Source organism: Delphinus delphis, chromosome 16, assembly GCF_949987515.2.
Source record: "Delphinus delphis chromosome 16, mDelDel1.2, whole genome shotgun sequence".
Lineage (NCBI taxonomy): Eukaryota > Metazoa > Chordata > Mammalia > Artiodactyla > Delphinidae > Delphinus > Delphinus delphis.
Genome location: NC_082698.1, coordinates 37,627,583 through 37,645,254, shown reverse-complemented (window position 1 = coordinate 37,645,254; position 17,672 = coordinate 37,627,583). Strand labels below are relative to the sequence as shown.

The window sequence follows — 17,672 nt, the reverse complement described above, 5'->3', positions numbered from 1 at the left end:
GTCAGTACCATACTCTCTTGATTACTGTAGCTTTGTATTATAGTCTGAAGTCTCGGAGCCTGATTCCTCCAGCTCCATTTTTCTTTCTCATATTGCTTTGGCTATTCAGGTTCTTTTGTGTTTCCATACATATTGCAGAATTTTTTGTTCTAGTTCTGTGAAAAATGCCATTGGTAGTTTGATAGAGATTGCATTGAATCTGTAGATTGCTTTCAGTAGTATAGTCATTTTCACAATGTTGATTCTTCCAATCCAAGAACATGGTATATTTCTCCATCTGTTTGTATCATCTTTAATTTCTTTAATCAGCGTCTCATAGTTTTCTGCGTACAGGTCTTTTCTCTCCTTAGGTAGGTTTATTCCTAAGTATTTTCTTCTTTTTGTTGCAATGGTAAATGGGAATGTTTCCTTAATTTCTCCTTCAGATTTTTCATCATTAGTGATAGGAATGCAAGAGATTTCTGTGTATTAATTTTGTATCCTGCTACTTTACCAAATTCATTGATTAGCTCTAGTAGTTTTCTGAGTCTAGAGTCTTTAGGATCCTCTATGTATAGTATCATGTCATCTGCAAACAGTGACAACTTTACTTCTTCTTTTCTGATTTGGATTCCCTTTATTTTTATTTTTTCTCTGATTGCTGTGGCTAAAACTTCCAAAACTGTGTTGAATAATAGTGGTGAGAGCGGACAGCCTTGTCTTGTTCCTGATCTTAGAGGAAATGGTTTCATTTTTTCACCATTGAGAATGATGTTGGCTGTGGGTTTGTCATATATGGCCTTTATTATGTTGAGGTAAGTTCCCTCTATGCCTGCTTTCTGGAGGGTTTTTATCATAAATGCGTGTTCAATTTTGTTGAAAGCTTTTTCTGCATCTATTGAGATGATCATATGGTTTTTCTCCTTCAATTTGTTAATATGGTGTATCACATTGATTGATTTGTGTATACTGAAGAATCCTTGCCTTCCTGGGATAAACCCCACTTGATCATGGTATATGATCCTTTTAATGTGCTGTTGGATTCTGTTTGCTAGTATTTTGTTGAGGATTTTTGCATCTATGTTCATCAGTGATATTAGCCTGCAGTTTTCTCTCTTTGTGACATCTTTGTCTGGTTTTGGTATCAGGGTGATGGTGGCCTCGTAGAATGAGTTGGGAGTATTCCTCCCTCTGCTATATTTTGGAAGAGTTTGAGAAGGATAGGGGTTAGTTCTTCTCTAAATGTTTGATAGAATTTGCCTGTGAAGCCATCTGGTCCTGAGCTTTTGTTGGTTGGAAGATTTTTTGTTTTTTTTTTTTTGAGGTATGCGGGCCTCTCACTGCTGTGGCCTCTCCCTCCACGGAGCACAGGCTCTGGACGTGCAGGCCCAGTGGCCATGGCTCACGGGCCCAGCCGCTCCACGGCACATGGGATCCTCCCAGACTGGGGCACGAACCTGCGCCCCCTGCAGCGGCAGGTGGACTCTCAACCACTGTGCCAACAGGGAAGCCCTGTTGGAAGATTTTTAATCACAATTTCAATTTCAGTGCTTGTGATTGGTCTCTATATATTTTCTATTTCTTCCTGGTTCAGTCTTGGAAGGTTGTGCTTTCCTAAGAATTTGTCCATTTCTTCCAGGTTGTCCCTTTTAGTGGCATATAGTTGCTTGCAGTGATCTCTCATGATCCTTTGTATTTCTGCAGTGTCAGTTGTTACTTCTTTTTTCATTTCTAATTCTATTGATTTGGGTCTTATCCCTTTTTTTTTCTTGATGAGTCTGGCTAATGGTTTGTCAATTTTGTTTATCTTCTCAAAGAGCCAGCTTTTAGTTTTATTGATCTTTGTTATCTTTTCCTTCATTTTTTTTTCATTTATTTCTGATCTGATATTTATGATTTCTTTCCTTCTGCTAACTTTGGGGTTTTTCTTCTTCTTTCTCCAATTGCTTTAGGTGTAATGTTATGTTGTTTATCTGAGATGTTTCATGTTTCTTGAGGTAGGATTGTATTGCTATAAACTTCCCTCTTGGAACTGCTTTTGCTGTATCCCATAGGTTTTGGGTCGTGGTGCTTTCACTGTCATTTGTTTCTAGGTATTTTTTGATTTCTTCTTTGATTTCTTCAGTGATCTCTTGGTTATTAAGTATTGTTTAGCCTCCATGTGTTTGTATTTTTCACAGATTTTTTTCCTGTAATTGATATCTAGTCTCATAGCATTGTGGTCGGAAAAGATACATGATAAAATTTCAATTTTCTTAAATTTACCAAGACTTGATTTGTGACCCCAGATATGATCTACCCTGGAGAATGTTCCACGAGCACTTGAGAAGAAAGTGTATTCTGTTGTTTTTGGATAGAATGTCCTATAAATATCAGTTAAGTCCGTCTTGACTAATGTATGATTTAAAGCTTGTGTTTCCTTATTTATTTTCATTTTGGATGATCTGTCCATTGGTGAAAGTGGGGTGTTAAAGTCCCCTACTATGATTGTGTTACTGTTGATTTCTCCCCCTTTTTTTTATTCAAACAGAAAGTCACAAAAATTATAATCATCCTCTTCATTTCACTCAGTCCCATGTAATTTTTTTTCATCTTGATCTTTTGTTAGCACTTTTATGAATTCATCAGTTCTCCATTAGATTTCTGAAAATGCCTATTCATTCAGTTCAGCAGTATAGTCAGTTACCAGAAACCTGTACTTGTCAGAGTCTTTTCCATGAATTCCTTGAAGACGAAACCCTTTTATAGGAACATATTTGCAAAAGCATCAGAGTACACCCAGAACTTTCTGTAAATGACAAAAGACTTAAAAATGACCATGGTTAAAGATTTGATGAAAGTTCATAATAATGCAATTGACAAGGAAATTTAGTTATTTCTGAGATATACATTTTAAAGTAATAATTAGAATTATGACTTATTATACTTATAAGATTTTTAGAAATTTCATGTAATGTCTGAAACATTTATATTAACATATTTCCATACAAATAACCCAAAGAAAGTTTAGTATTAGTTGTTTTGTTTGTTTGTTTTTCGATTTCCCCTTTTATGGCTGTTAGCAGTTGCCTTATGTGTTGAGGTGCTCCTATGTTGGGTGCATAAATATTTACAATTGCTCTATCTTCTTCTTGGATTGATCCCTTGATCATTATGTAGTGTCCTTCTTTGTCTCTTGTAATAGTCTTTATTTTAAAGTCTATTTTGTCTGATATGAGAATTGCTACTCCAGCTTTCTTTTGATTTCCATTTGCATGGAATATCCTTTTCCATCCCCTCACTTTCAGTCTGTATGTGTCCCTAGGTCTGAAGTGGGTTTCTTGTAGACAGCATATATATGGGTCTCGTGTTTGTATCCATTCAGCCAGTCTGTGTCTTTTGGTGGAAGCATTTAATCCATTTACATTTAAGGTAATTATCGATATGTATGTTCCTATTCCCATTTTCTTAATTGTTTTGGGTTTGTTATTGTAGATCTTTTCCTTCTCTTGTGTTTCCTGCCTAGAGAAGTTCCTTTAGCATTTGTTCTAGAGCTGGTTTGGTGGTGCTCAATTCTCTTAGCTTTTGTTTGTCTGTAAAGCTTTTAATTTCTCCGTCAAATTCGAATGAGATCCTTGCTGGGTAGAGTAATCTTGGTTGTAGGTTTTTCCCTTTCATCACTTTAAATATGTCCTGCCACTCCCTTCTGGCTTGCAGAGTTTCTGCTGAAAGATCAGCTGTTAACCTTAAGGGGATTCCCTTGTATTTTATTTGCTGCTTTTCCCTTGCTGCTTTTAATATTTTTTCATTGTATTTAATTTTTGATAGTTTGATTAATATGTGTCTCAGTGTGTTTCTCCGTGGATTTATCCTGTTGGGACTCTCTGTGCTTCCTGGACTTGATTGAATATTTCCTTTCCCATATTAGGGAAGTTTTCAACTATAATCTCTTCAAATATTTTCTCAGTCCCTTTCTTTTTCTCTTCTTCTTCTGGGATCACTATAATTCGAATGTTGTTGCATTTAATGTTGTCCCAGATGTCTCTGAGACTGTCCTCAATTCTTTTCATTCTTTTTTCTTTATTCTGCTCTGCAGTAGTTATTTCCACTATTTTATCTTCCAAGTCACTTATCCATTCTTCTGCCTCAGTTATTCTGCTACTGATTCCTTCTAGAGAATTTTTAATTTCATTTATTGTGTTGTTCATCATTGTTTGTTTGCTTTTTAGTTCTTCTAGGTGCTTGTTAAATGTTTCTTGTATTTTCTCCATTCTATTTCCAAGATTTTGGATCATCTTTACTATCATTACTCTGAACTCTTTTTCAGCTAGACTGCCTATTTCCTCTTCATTTGTTTGGTCTGGTGAGTTTTTACCTTGCTCCTTCACCTGCTGCATATTTCTCTGTCTTCCCATTTTGCTTAACTTACTGTGTTTGGGGTCTCCTTTTTGCAGGCTGCAGGTTTGTAGTTCTCGTTGTTTTTGCTGTCTGCCCCCAGTGGCTAAGGTTGGTTCAGTGTGTTGTGTAGGCTTCCTGGTTGAGGGGACTAGTGCCTGTGTTCTGGTGGATGAGGCTGGATCTTGTCTTTCTGGTAGGCAGGACTGCATCTGGTGGTGTGTTTTCATGTGCCTGTGACCTTATTATGATTTTAGGCAGCCTCTCTGCTAATGGGTGGGGTTGTGTTCCTGTCTTGTAATTGTTTGACATAGGGTGTTCAGCAGTGTAGCTTGCTGGTTGTTGAGTGGAGCTAGGTCTTAGCGTTGAGATGGAGATCTCTGGGAGAGCTTTCACTGTTTGATATTATGTGAATCCGGGAGGTTTCTGGTGGACCAATGTCCTGAACTTGGCTCTCCCACCTCAGGCACAGGCCTGACATCCTGCTGGAGCACCAAGACCCTGTCAGCCACATGGCTGAGAAGAAAAGGGAGATAAAAAGAAAGAAAGAAAGAAAAAGAAGGAAAGAAAGAAGAAGGAAAGAAGATAGAAAGAAAGAGAAAAAAAAAAGAAATAAAGTTATTAAATAAAAAAATTATTAAAAATAAAAAAAGTAATAAGAAAAACGAAAGAAGAGAGCAACCAAACCAAAAAACAAATCCACCAATTATAATAAGTGCTAAAAACTATAGTAAAAAAACAAAAAAAGGACAGACAGAACCCTAGGACACATGGTGAAAGCAAAGCTATACAGACAAAATCACACAAAGAAGCATACACATACACACTCACAAAAAGAGAAAAAGGAAAAAAAAAATCTATGTATAAAAAAAATTTTTAAAAAGGAAGAGAGCAACCAAATCAATAAACAAATCTACCAGTGATAATAAACTCTAATTACTAAACTAAGCTAAACATAAACCCAGAAACCAGTCAATTGCATACAGCAAACCCCAAGTCTACAGTTGATCCCATAGTCCACTGCCTCAATTTTGGGATGATTGGTTGTCTATTCAGGTATTCCAGAGATGCAGGATACATCAAGTTGATTGCAGAGATTTAATCCGCTGCTCCTGAGGCTGCTGGGAGAAATTTCCCTTTCTCTTCTTTGTTCGCACAGCTCCCAGGGCTCAGCTTTGGATTTGGACCTGCCTCTACGGGTAGGTCGCCTGAGGGCGTCTGTTCTTCGCTCAGACAGGACGGGCTTAAAGGAGCCGCTGATTCGAGAGCTCTGGCTCACTCAGCCCGGGGGGAGGGAGGGGCACGGAGGGCGGGGCGGGCCTACGGCGGCAGAGGCCGGCGTGACGTTGCACCAGCCTGAGGCGCGCCTTACGTTCTCCCGGGGAAGTTGTCCCTGGATCCCCGGACCTTGGCAGTGGCGGGCTGCACAGGCGACGGCAGTAGCCGCCTTAGCGTCTCATGCCCGTCTCTGGGGTCCTTGCTGATAGCCGCGGCTCGCGCCCGTCTCTGGAGCTCCTTTAAGCAGCGCCCTTAATCCCCTCTCCTTGCGCACCAGGAAACAAAGAGGCAAGAAAAAGTCTCTTACCTCTTCGGCAGCTCCAGACTTTTCCCTGGACTCCCTCCTGGCTAGCCGTGGTGCACTAACCCCCTGCAGGCTGTGTTCACGCCGCCAACCCCAGTCCTCTCCCGGAGCTCCGACCGAAGCCCGAGCCTCAGCTCCCAGCCCCCGCCCGCCCCGGCAGGTGAGCAGACAAGCCTCTGGGGCTGATGAGTGCCGGTCGGCCCTGATCCTCTGTGCGGGAATCTCTCGGCTTTGCTCTCCGTACCCTGTTGCTGTGCTCTCCTCCGCGGCTCCTAAGCTTTCCCTCTCCGCCACCCGCAGTCTCCGCCCGCGAAGGGGCTTCCAGTGTGTGGGAACCTTTCCTCCTTCACGCCTCCCTTCCGCTGGTGCAGGTCTCGTCCCTATCCTTTTGTCTGTGTTTATTCTTTTCTCTTTTTCCGTACCCAGGTACGTGGGGGGTTTCTTGCCTTTTGGGAGGTCTGAGGTCTTCTGCCAGCGTTCAGGAGGTGTTCTGTAGGAGTTGTTCCACATGTAGATGTATTTCTGATGTATTTGTGGGGAGGAAGGTGATCTCCACATCTTACTCCTCCGCCATCTTGAAGGCCTCCCTGTTCTTTAATACTTTTAATGGAACGTTTTGTTTTAATGTTCTATCCAGTTTTAAAAATTGTTCTCAAGAAGAAGATTGTTCTGTTGTAATGGTGTTCATCTAGTATTTTTTTTTTTGCTGTACGCGGGCTTCTCACTGTTGAGGCCCCTCCCGCTGCGGAGCACAGGCTCCGGACGCGCAGGCTCAGCGGCCATGGCTCACGGGCCCAGCTGCTCCGCGGCATGTGGGATCTTCCCAGACAGGGGCACAAACCTGTGTCCCCTGCGTTGGCAGGCGGACTGTCAACCACTGCACCACCAGGGAAGCCCTCATCTAGTATTTTTTAACTTTATTCCTTTTCAGCAGTGGAGATATTTTTTTCAAATTAAGTCTTAGATGGATTCATAATATATAAAACACATAAAAAAAGAGCCATGCTTAAAATTACACAGGTATCATTGGGCCATCCATCTCCCAGAAGCCATTTTCCTTGTGGCATGAGGAATTGCTTTCTGCTTCCTGTTTGGACCCTGAGTGGTCTATACAAGTTTGGTTCCATTATACCCTCACCTTCCACCTTAACGACCCTAACCAGCACCCCTTAGAGGTCTTGATATATTAAAATATTATCAGGACACTGCCAAAAGGAATCATAAGTATTATGATATATTGAAATTGCTTATCTAACAAATTAATACTGGTGAAAATGTCAAATATTGTTTCTCCTCCTAAATAAAAGGCCTGGATCTCATGCTCTTCAGCTACCTTGATATGTCCTGTCTTAACTTTTGGTCACTATCCTTTTGCTGCTATGAATCCTGTTCATTGTCCTTTGCCATCAGAAAAGTGGATTTACACACCTTGTCAAACATGTCCTTGTTGCCCTTCCTTCCTTCCTTTTAGTACTTTATTGATTTTTGCCAGTAGTCGAACAAACTAGTTGTAAACTAGGAAGTATGCTAGGTTCCCTGAGGCTCTACTCTAACAGAGCTGGTGAATAGGAATCTTTACAAGATGGTGAGTTGGCCATTTGAAACTCTTCCTCAGTGATGGAGCTAGAGTGGCAGGGAGGAAAGCACATGAACCCTGATCCAGAGTAGTTGGTGGCTAGGACCTATTTTCAATTACATGAAATCAGAAGTAGAGTAACCAGACATTCTTGCTTTATGAAGTGGGAATGCCCTATGCTTTTTGCTTCAAAAGTTGGGTGGAATCCAGGTGGATGTGTAGGAATCTTCAGTAATCCATTAGAACATAATTTATTCATATTTTTCTCCCTCTCAAGCCATTTAGGGAGAAGAAAGCTTTGGTTTATTTCTCCTTTAAGTGAGGAAGATAAAAATGAAACCAACAAAACCAAACAAGTGTCTGAAATCCAGTCACTGAAATGACAACTTAGAGTTTTGGAAATGGAACAAGTCTTTGCATGGATTTGAGAACTTGGCTCTGGAATTAAGACTGAGGGGTAAGCTGATGAGTTCCTAATCATATATATATATGGAGTAGCATTTCTTAGGCCAACTTTTTCACGCTCATGCACTGCTAGCAAAGAAGTTATTGTGAAGCTTTACTTTCAAAGTTTGTATTGTGACAGCAATGTATTTTATTTTCTAAATAGAACATTGTATTATAATATTGAATGTGCTTTTTCGAAATACTGTTCCTTGCCCCTACCCCCATATTGTCCCCCGCTCTCCCTCTCCCTCTTCTTAAGGGTCACCAAACAGCGCAATTCAGCTGCCCTGCTCATGATAGTACGAATCTACAGCCAGTTCTGGCAAAGTGTCTCAGGGTATTTTTCACAGGAAGTTCAACAGCAAACTTTGCAATGTTAAATAAAGTAGGGGAAGGTTTGGTAATTGTTTAAAAATATAATACAAATGCAGTGGTTTAATTTTCTCAATGAGACACTTTTTAAAAATTGTCACTGTGACACAAATTATGTTGTTTGAGATCCATGAGATTCAAATGGACTATTGATATCATTATGATTTTTGACTGAGCAAAGTCTTTCATTTAGCTCTCCCAAGCCATAGAAGATTCTAATTTTTTTGTATTATGTCTAGTGGCTAGAAAAATACATCATAGGAAAATGCGGGAAAAGGATATAGAGGCAGATTTTTCCTAAGTCAAGAAATATGCCAAAACAAGAATTCTTCACAACTCCTGAGCGCCTAATATAGAGCTGGGCGTTTAGGTGATGTTTAGTAAATATGTTTAGACCAGCAGTTGACATTTCCTGTATAGCCATATATATTTGAGGACTAGTCTTGCTGTTTTGTGGGGAAGATGTCAGATGAGGTAGCAGAGACACAGAGAAAAGTGGAATAATATAGATGTTGGTTTTAAATGTCATCTTCTGCCTCTTATTATGTGATCTTGGAAAAATTACTTCCCTCCTGAGCCTCAATTTTTTCATCTGTAAAATAGAAATTATAATACCTTGCAACATTATTATTTATAAGGATTAGAAAGAGTATGTGTATAGACAACAAGGATTGCCGTATGGCATGGGGAACTATGTTCGATATCTTGTAATAACCTATAATGGAAAAGAACTGGAAAAAGGAATGTATATATATATATAACTGAATCACTTTGCTGTACACCTGAAACTAGCACAATATTGTAGATCAGCTATACTACAATAAAAAATAACTAATAATAATAAATAAAATTTAAAAAAGAAACAGTATATGTAAAGTGCTCACCCATACTTGTCCCTCATTAAGTGGCAGGCACTATTATTATTGGTTAAAAAAAAAAAAAAGAAGAACAACAATATTAACTGCAAAATTCTTTCATTAGGGAAAGGTTTCCCTGAGCTAACTCCCTCCTAAATCCCTACAGCAGAGTCTGGCTTCACCCCAAATTTCAAAAATATGTAGCCTTGGTGTGAACTCTGGACCCAGTCCCTTTTCTGTAATCTTCATAGACCCCAAGTTCATCTGACCCCAAAGTGCCTTAGTCAAAGGGGAATTAATGGGACATTTGGCCAAAAATTCTGAATGGAGATCTTCCGGGCACAGAACATTCTGGAACCCACAGTGTTTTATATCCTCTTCTCACAGTGGCTGGGGTCAAAGCAAAGCTGGAGGGAAAACTGTCTAAGGAGACCTGGACCCAAAAAAGGCCAAGGGTTTTTAATTCTGAATCTGTGTTGTGAACAGTATGTATTGGCATCTTATTTAGATTCCTTTTGGCACATTGGCTGGTCTTATTAGCAATAAAGTCAACTTAAAACAAATGAAACAAATTTTAGCAGTTGAAAAGTAATTCTTTGAAAAAACTCACTTTAATGATTTTAATATTACTTTTTAATGTTATTATATTAATTTTATATGCTATAGCTCAAGTGAGAGCAGTTGTCCCATTTAAAATTTGATCATCTTATTTGCAAATACAATTTTTAAAAACATTGAGAGTCATATAATTGGTAGAAGTATTTTCTGTTAAATTCCCTGGGTGTTTGTGGGGGGTATTTTCTTAAATTGTCTTAGAGGGGAAGTACTTTCTTTTATTCATCTTTGGATCAACAGAACCTATTTAGCATAGCGACTGATATACAAAAGATAATAAATAAAAGTTTGTTGAATAAATGGAAGAGCAAACCGATGAAGTTTGTTTCCAGCATAAAGTGGTGGAAAGAACACTCCACAGAAACCCAGAAGACCTCCCTTTTGGCCTTGGCTTTATCACAAATTTTCTGTGTGACTTAGACAAGTGACTTAACCTCTCTGAGGCAGACTCGTCTGACATTGAGGCAAAGTAGTGTAATAATACTTATCTCATAGGGTTGTTCTGCTTGACTCATAAGACTGGCATGGGGTGCAGATGAAATAGTGAATATGCTTTATAAACCAGAGTGCATGACACAAATGATGATTAAAAAAAATATATAGAACTCTTCGCCATTTCTTAAATTCTCAGTCAAGATACCCACTAGTTTCTGAGAGGCCAGTCACGTTGGGAATAGCTGATGTTCTCACTTAGGCTGTGTCATATAATGACATAAATAATAGTAATAATATTGATAATGGCTATCATTCATTGAGCAGTTATTACAAGCTACGTCTTGTGCTAGACATGGCACATTATTTTTAATCTTCACAACAGCCCTGTAAGACAGGAGTTATTATTGTCTTTATTTTACAGACAAGAAAATGGGGGCTTAAGTCATATCCATCACTTGGTCTGTCTGACACCAATATTCATACCCTTTCCACTAGGCCATAATGCCCTTTACAAAAAGTTTTACCAGGTTTTGAGCTCCACTGTGATATGGGTTTCTTAACATAGCAGATTTCACTGAATCCTCACCACAACCAAAGGGGTAGGGTATTATTATTATCATCCTCATTCAACAGATGACAAAACTGAGGCCTAGAGAGGCTAGGTAACCAGGTCTGTCTGATTCCAAAGTGTGGCTATATTTACACAGTGCTAGAATTTGTGATATTTTTTGTGTGTGTGATTATGTAGAAACACACAGTGGGATGCACCTAATTCTCTATTGTCTGAAAGAACGTAGTCATAATGTGTAACATTTCTCCCCTAGCAGGTGACCTTTTTCTTTGTAGAAAGAAGTTAAGGGTAGCATGGCTTCAGGGGAAACCTTTCTGTACAAGACAGAAAAGAACTTGAAAATAATCTCAGTGGAATTCAAGGAGGACGCTTGCCCTCCAAATTTGTGCTGTCTCTCTGACTTGGGGAAATGCTCCTGTTAGGAATCTTCTTACCCCAGTAGCTGCAGAATTCATACCCAGACTCCAGTGCTGCTAGCATGCGGAGTGGGACCCACGTCCTGCCGATCCCAAGCTCCCAGTAGAGTCATTCGTTTGGAGGGGAGGGAACACAGAACAAATGGACTTGGTCTGAGTGCGGTTCTTTCCTTTTTGCTGCAGTGGTGTCTGGCATTCTGTGGAAGCAGCAGCAGAAGCGACAGCTTCCTAGGGGGTCTTAACATGCAATTCCTGATGCAGAAGTGGCTTCGGGGCTGGTGGAAGGGTCCTACAACAGGGATTGAGCAGAGTTCCTGCCTTTCAGTGCTTGGATTTTCTCATCCTGGTCTTGGGCAATGCTATTGGATGCCTAACCTTGATCGGCTTTTCTAACACCCCAGGTCTTCTGTGAGCCTTTAAAAAAATAAAATTCAAAGTATCTTCCTCCTGATTAAATGAGCCAGGTAGATTCTGTTTCTGGCAAATAAAACTCATGCCAGATTCAGTAGTCACGAAGGTTAGTGAGTAGGAGGGCTTGGCCACCTCAAGCGACTTTTGCCGTAGCTGTGCTCTGAGCAGAATGTCAGAGCTGTCCTCTCCACTTTTCTGTGGCACCAAGTAAGGGGAACCCAAGCCCTGTATTTCTCAGAGTGCTTCTGATGCCGTGGTGTGCTGGAGCCTGCTTGTACTGGCTCCTGAAAGCCGAGTGTTAAATCTTCAGGAATTTTATGAGTCTGTTGACAACACTGATAGCTTGAAATCAACTATGTTGGGAGTATTTATATTACAGAAATGAGCAAATGCTACAAATCAGGCCTCCCTCACTTCCCAGTAGGTTAAACATTTACCAGCCTATCACTGTCCCACTGTCTGGTAATTCTGTACACTTTGCTGCAAGATAGTTTGTGAAATGTTCTGCCCAGCCTCATTCAATGTTGATAGCTTTCTAAGACTTTTACTGGGAATCAATCTCAAATCAGAAAACATGCCTTGTAAGAACTTTGCCAGTGTTGTTTCCTAAACCCAGAGAACCCTTCCATTGCTCTTCTGCCCGGCAAACTTCAAGAGCAAGAACCAATATCACCTTTTTTTAGTCTTAACTGACTCCCCGGACGGAATCAATTATTCCTTCTTCTGAGCATGCCCCCCTCCCTCTTCAGCACTTGGCATATGAGGGCACTCACCTCATTATTGTTCTTTTTAAAACATTACATGATGCTTATACATGTCACGCTCTTTCCTAAGACATTCTAGTGCCTTAGATATATTCACTTAATAAATTCATATAACTGCCCAACAAGGGAAGTACAATTATTGGGCCTATTTTATAGACGGGAAAACAGAGGCACGGAGAGTTCGGTAATTTGTCCATGATCACACATCTTAGAATTTACATAGTCTGGCTTATGGTCTGTGTTCTAAGTACTCTTGTTTTTATGTAGCTGCCTTACCGGAAGACTGTAAAAGTTTATTGTTTGTCTTTTTGTTTAAGTGCATTTTGAGGGCAAGATCTGAGTCTTACCCATTTTTGGATCTATAGTTCCAAGGACAGAATGTGCTACCACTAGGCACTTTGCACTCAACCCATATGCAGTAGAGGAGGGGCTACATCAGCCCCTTCCTCCTTTTGAAGATTCCTACATGGAGGCACAATTCAAAAGATGGATAGGAATAGAGCTGCTCTGGAAGAAAAACGGCCCTGCGGACTTTATCATGCTTCCTGAGGCAGCTTCGTGGGCATCACTGTGGACCCTTAGGCTCTGACCACACCATTGTGCGTATTACTGAGTTGGACCATTGATCCCAAGTTTCCATCTGGAAAATAAGGTCTCAGTTCCTGCTGCTGTTAGTGCTGAAGTTTTAGTGCTATTAGTGCTAGTGTTAGGGCTGTGATCTAGGGAGGGGTCGGACCAAAACAGAACAGAGAAGGAAAGCCATTTAAGAACAAAGAGATCCTCACTTCAAGGATAACCAGCTGCTTTCGACTGTGGGAGGTACCTTCAGGAACATTAGGATGGGAGAAGGGGAGACTGAGCTGAGATTTGGAAGGATGGAGCTCCACTCACTAGAACACCATAGTTGCTGGGTTGTACGAGCAGCAGAGGGCACCTCCCTCCCCTGCCACCAAAGCAACAGGCTATCACCGATTAGGCCTTTCAAATGGCAGTCCCCCCGCCCCCCGCCCCCGCCTTGGACTCCTCTTCTGGATGGGACACACTGCTCATCACCCATGATCCCACTCAAATGCCATTGCCTCGGGGAAGTCTTCTCTTTCCCCCTATGCAGCACCTACTGCGTAGATGATCAGGGACTTTGTGGAATCCATAAAAGCATCTAGGACTACGGCTGATACAGCCAGCGCTCAGTAATTGCCGCTGAATACGTGAGTTAAGGCCAAGAAGGAAAGGGATTGAGGAGGCTCTTCCTGTGATGACTTCAAAGGAACCATTCTGTTCTTTACAGTAAATTCTCCACCTGGTTATGGTCTTGGGGACATAGCCATATGTGCTCCTTTGAGAGCTGGCTCCCATCTCCCATCACATCTTTTTTTTTTTTTTTTCTGGCAGAAGATAACTGGGCTGTGGGAGATGAAGTCAGGCTTGACCCCAGTGTGAAGTGTGGGTCATGTGTCAGGGGGGAATGTTAATTGTCCTCCCTCTGTTGTCCCACCTCTCCAGGCACATCTCTGTTTATGCCATGACAGTTTCTTGACACAGCCAGGGCAGTGTTTGCCATCCAGGAAGCTGTGGAGAAGAGCATATATCCCAGTATGCACCAAGTCCAAACGAAGCATGCCAAGGGATAACAAGTGATAGCCCCAGGGGCAAATTTCTGGTCAATTTGGTCTGTAATTAGGCCAAGTTATTTCCTAATTCCACCTCTGGGGTGTCTCTAGGGAACAGTAGTTGCCTCCCATGGCTCTGTTGGGCATTCTCTGTTCTTCCTGGACAGCCCTGGGGTACAGACTCTGAAGGAGACTGAGGATGGACACAGCCTATACAAGCACTCAGCTCACTGTTTAGTCTCAGTAGTAGTAACCACATGGTGCTGCAGAGGCTCTGCCGTGCTTGGAGGGCTTGGGCCCTATTCTTATTCAACCAGATCTCTGACTACAGCCAGGCTGAAGGTGGCATGGCCTGCTTAGCAACCCTCGGTATCCTCTTATGGGATTCTCTGACTCAGAACTCAGACAGGATGTGATCTCAGCTTTTCGCATACCTTCACACACATGGGCACGGTCCTGTGTTTCCTCTAGTTTCAATTGGGGTGGGAAGAAACGCTAAACATGTGTGTGTGTAAGACAAAGAGGAATTTCTTGGGGAGGATCTTTGAAGAGACACTTGGCTACCTCTAGAGGATTGCTTCTCCTTCTTGACTTATTGCCCTATTTTCCAGCTCTCAGCCTTTTACCCAAGAGTCACTACCCAGTAGGCACCTGGCTGGTCTCCCTTCCTTCAGTCTCTTAACTCCTTGACTGCACAGAGGTGCCAGAGCCACTGTACTCAAGCACCGTTCCATCACATCCAGCTCTTTCTATCAAACCGAGTCCTCCCTTCCCCATCCATTCTGGTCAACAAAGTTGTCCATCAGCTTACCTGCATTCCCATCTTCCCTACCTCTTATCGTTCTTTCCTTTAGCTTCTCTACTGCCAGCTGGTCGGTTTCCTTGTAGTTTATCCCATATCCTGTCAGTTCCCCCAACCTAGTGTTGAAGTTTATCCTTACTGGAAGGGACATGTGCTTCAAAAGACCCTGAAAATACAACGATCATCACCATCAACACTATCATTACCATCTATTAGCACATCCTTTACATCAGGCACTGTGCTGAGGGCTTTACATGAATTAATCCATTTAATCCTCACGATAATCCTGTGATTATCCTCATTTTACAAATGAGAAAACTGAAGATCAAAAAGATTGAGTGACTTGTCAAAGGCCTCAAGTGTGCTAAGCTTATACCACATCAAGGATTTGAACTTAGATTTGTCTGATATCAAAGCCAGAACTCTTAATAATGATAACGTACAGTCTCCCATTGATCCCATGCTTTCTTACCTTGAATTCACTCTGAGTTTATGTATGTAGTTTAGAGTCCATCCTTGGGCATTTGGGTATTGGAGACAAGGAGGAATTTTTTTAGATCGGATGGTCCAACACCTTTTTTCAGTAGTTGAGAAAACTGAGGATTAGAGGGGCAAAAAAGCTTGTCAAAGAATCTGAAGTAGGTTAATGGAAGAACCAGAACCTGGTCCCAGGTCTCCTGACTGAGGCATATTCAGTGCTGGTTCCAGTACGGCACATAGCATCCTTTTGTGTTTTTGAAAATTTGTTCTCCATAAATTTCAAAATTATACATCTTTCCTACTCAATTATAGTACTAGTTAATTAAGGATAGAAGCCATATTTCACACTTTAAAAATATATTTCCAGTCTTATGTAAAATGTGGAAACCAAGTGGTTTACATGGTGGTCACTGAATGGAAAATGCAGAAGATGCTGGCAGTGCCTGACACATAGTCTGCTAAGTAAGTACTTTTCAAGTGAATGAGTGGATGAGTGAAGTGGTGTCAGGAAGACTATAGTTGAATTTGAGCTGGGGGGTGTTTCCAGGAATATGGATGAAGTTTTGCAACAAAGGAAAAGCACCCAGCTTTGAATGCTGCTGACAAGCTGGTCTTTAAAGAAAATTACAACACATGTGTATGAAGAGATGCGTCATTGGAGAAGAGTTATTGAACCTGACAGGCATGGTGAAGAGAACAGCAGTGGTCTCTGACTGCTCAACAAATATGCTGAACATCTGCTTGGCATCATCGAGAGCATCTTTGCCTGCTGGCCAATGGGATGTGCCCCTGTGTCAAGTGGTGGCCTCTCATGTTTGGCATTGTTCATCCAGGGCTCTGAAAGATGTGGTTACTGCAGTGGGTAAAGCGCCAGGTGTTTCGGCACTTTAAATGAATCACTTGAGCATCTTTTTAAAAGGCTGATTCTAATTTAATAGGTCTTGGGTATAGTCTAAGATTCTGTATTTCTTACAAGCTACCAGGTAATGCTGATGCTGCTGGTCTGAGAAATACTCTGAGTGACACAGTTCTAGGTGCTCCATGGAAAAATACTAGAGAATGCAACAAGTGAAAGTAGCTCTCGTTCACTTCTCAGCATTCTCCTCTGATCAAGGATCCCCACTCTGGACCAGCTTTCCAGCAGTGGGCTGGCCTCCCAGTGGGTTGGTTATGATGCCTCCTTGGGGTATGATTGGATTTAGGAGTCATAGAGATATTATGGGAATGCAAATCAAAGAAGCATCAAAGCTCATACTTCCTAGAGGTTTACACCTAAAATCCATGCAAGGAAGATCTAAGTCACTTAGAGATTCCTCTTCATTTCTAGGGCCTAGCACATAGTAGGCCATCCTACTAAAAATGCCAAATGAATGAACAAAAGAAAAGGGAGGAGGCTTTGATAAGAAAAATCTAGAGTCATACTACATCTCACTAAAATTAACTTTATTTATAGGATTAAGAACTATGCCAGAAAGTCAAATAAACAAAAATAGATGTTTCAAGAACCGTACCTTAACTCTCAGGCTTATTACTTGTGGAAAAAATTCTGAGTCCTCACTCAGAGCCTATTTGTGCTTTTTTATTTTTAAATAAAAGAGTGAAATAGTTTATTATCAATATAAAGAGTGATGTGATATCTCACCTTTCGTAAGATTTTATAGTCTGCAGTTCACTTTAAAAATAGCTTTATTGAGATATAATTCACATATCATAAAATTTACCCTTTAAAAGTGTTATTTGTACTTATTTTACAACCTATTTTACAGAGCATGGCTGTCTTTAGTAGATGAGAAAAGGCAAGTTAAAGGGGTTTGGAGAAAACAGGAGACAGATAAAGGCAGGCAAAGGAAAAAGTGCTCATGGTAAGAGACAAGGCAAAAATAATATTAAAAGAAGCACAGAGATGCACCGAGAAATCCCAATAATCTGGAACTATTTAGTTTGGTGGAAACCCCTTTATACTATGCTTCAAAATATCCCAAGAGGATGACTGTATACAAGCTGGGATAATAATGGATATTCACGGTGATGTCCTTGAGTTGTCAAGGAGATGTTGAGCTATACTCAATGTACCCTGCTTAGAAAGCCCAGATAGCTGTGATCCATTAACAGATTTTCGTTACAAGGGTGATAGAAATATATTTTTTAAAGTTTTGGTTGCTTTGAGGAGTAAGTCCTCAGCTCTCTCCACAATGAGTCAGTCCATGGGGATTCCAGAAAGTCAGTGTTTTTCGGTATGAACTTCAAAGCTCAGCCACATGCACTTGGCCCTGCTGGCTCATGAGAGGAGGTCTTCACCAGCACCACGTGTGTGATCAAGGGCATCCAGGCTTCCATGGTGGCACATCTTCCTCCCATGGGCACCATCCTTCCCTCCCGTT

The 17,672-nt window shown here is 41.1% G+C and overlaps 1 long non-coding RNA gene across 1 annotated transcript in view; it reads left to right on the top strand.

Moving 5' to 3' along the window:
* The first annotated feature begins 7,843 nt into the window (after window positions 1–7,843).
* The window catches only part of LOC132439830 (uncharacterized), a 223,483-nt gene continuing 213,654 nt past the window's right edge, over window positions 7,844–17,672 (top strand). Inside the window, exon 1 of the long non-coding RNA XR_009522436.1 lies at window positions 7,844–7,968. This is a non-coding gene — a long non-coding RNA (uncharacterized lncRNA). The remainder of the gene's footprint in view (window positions 7,969–17,672) is intronic.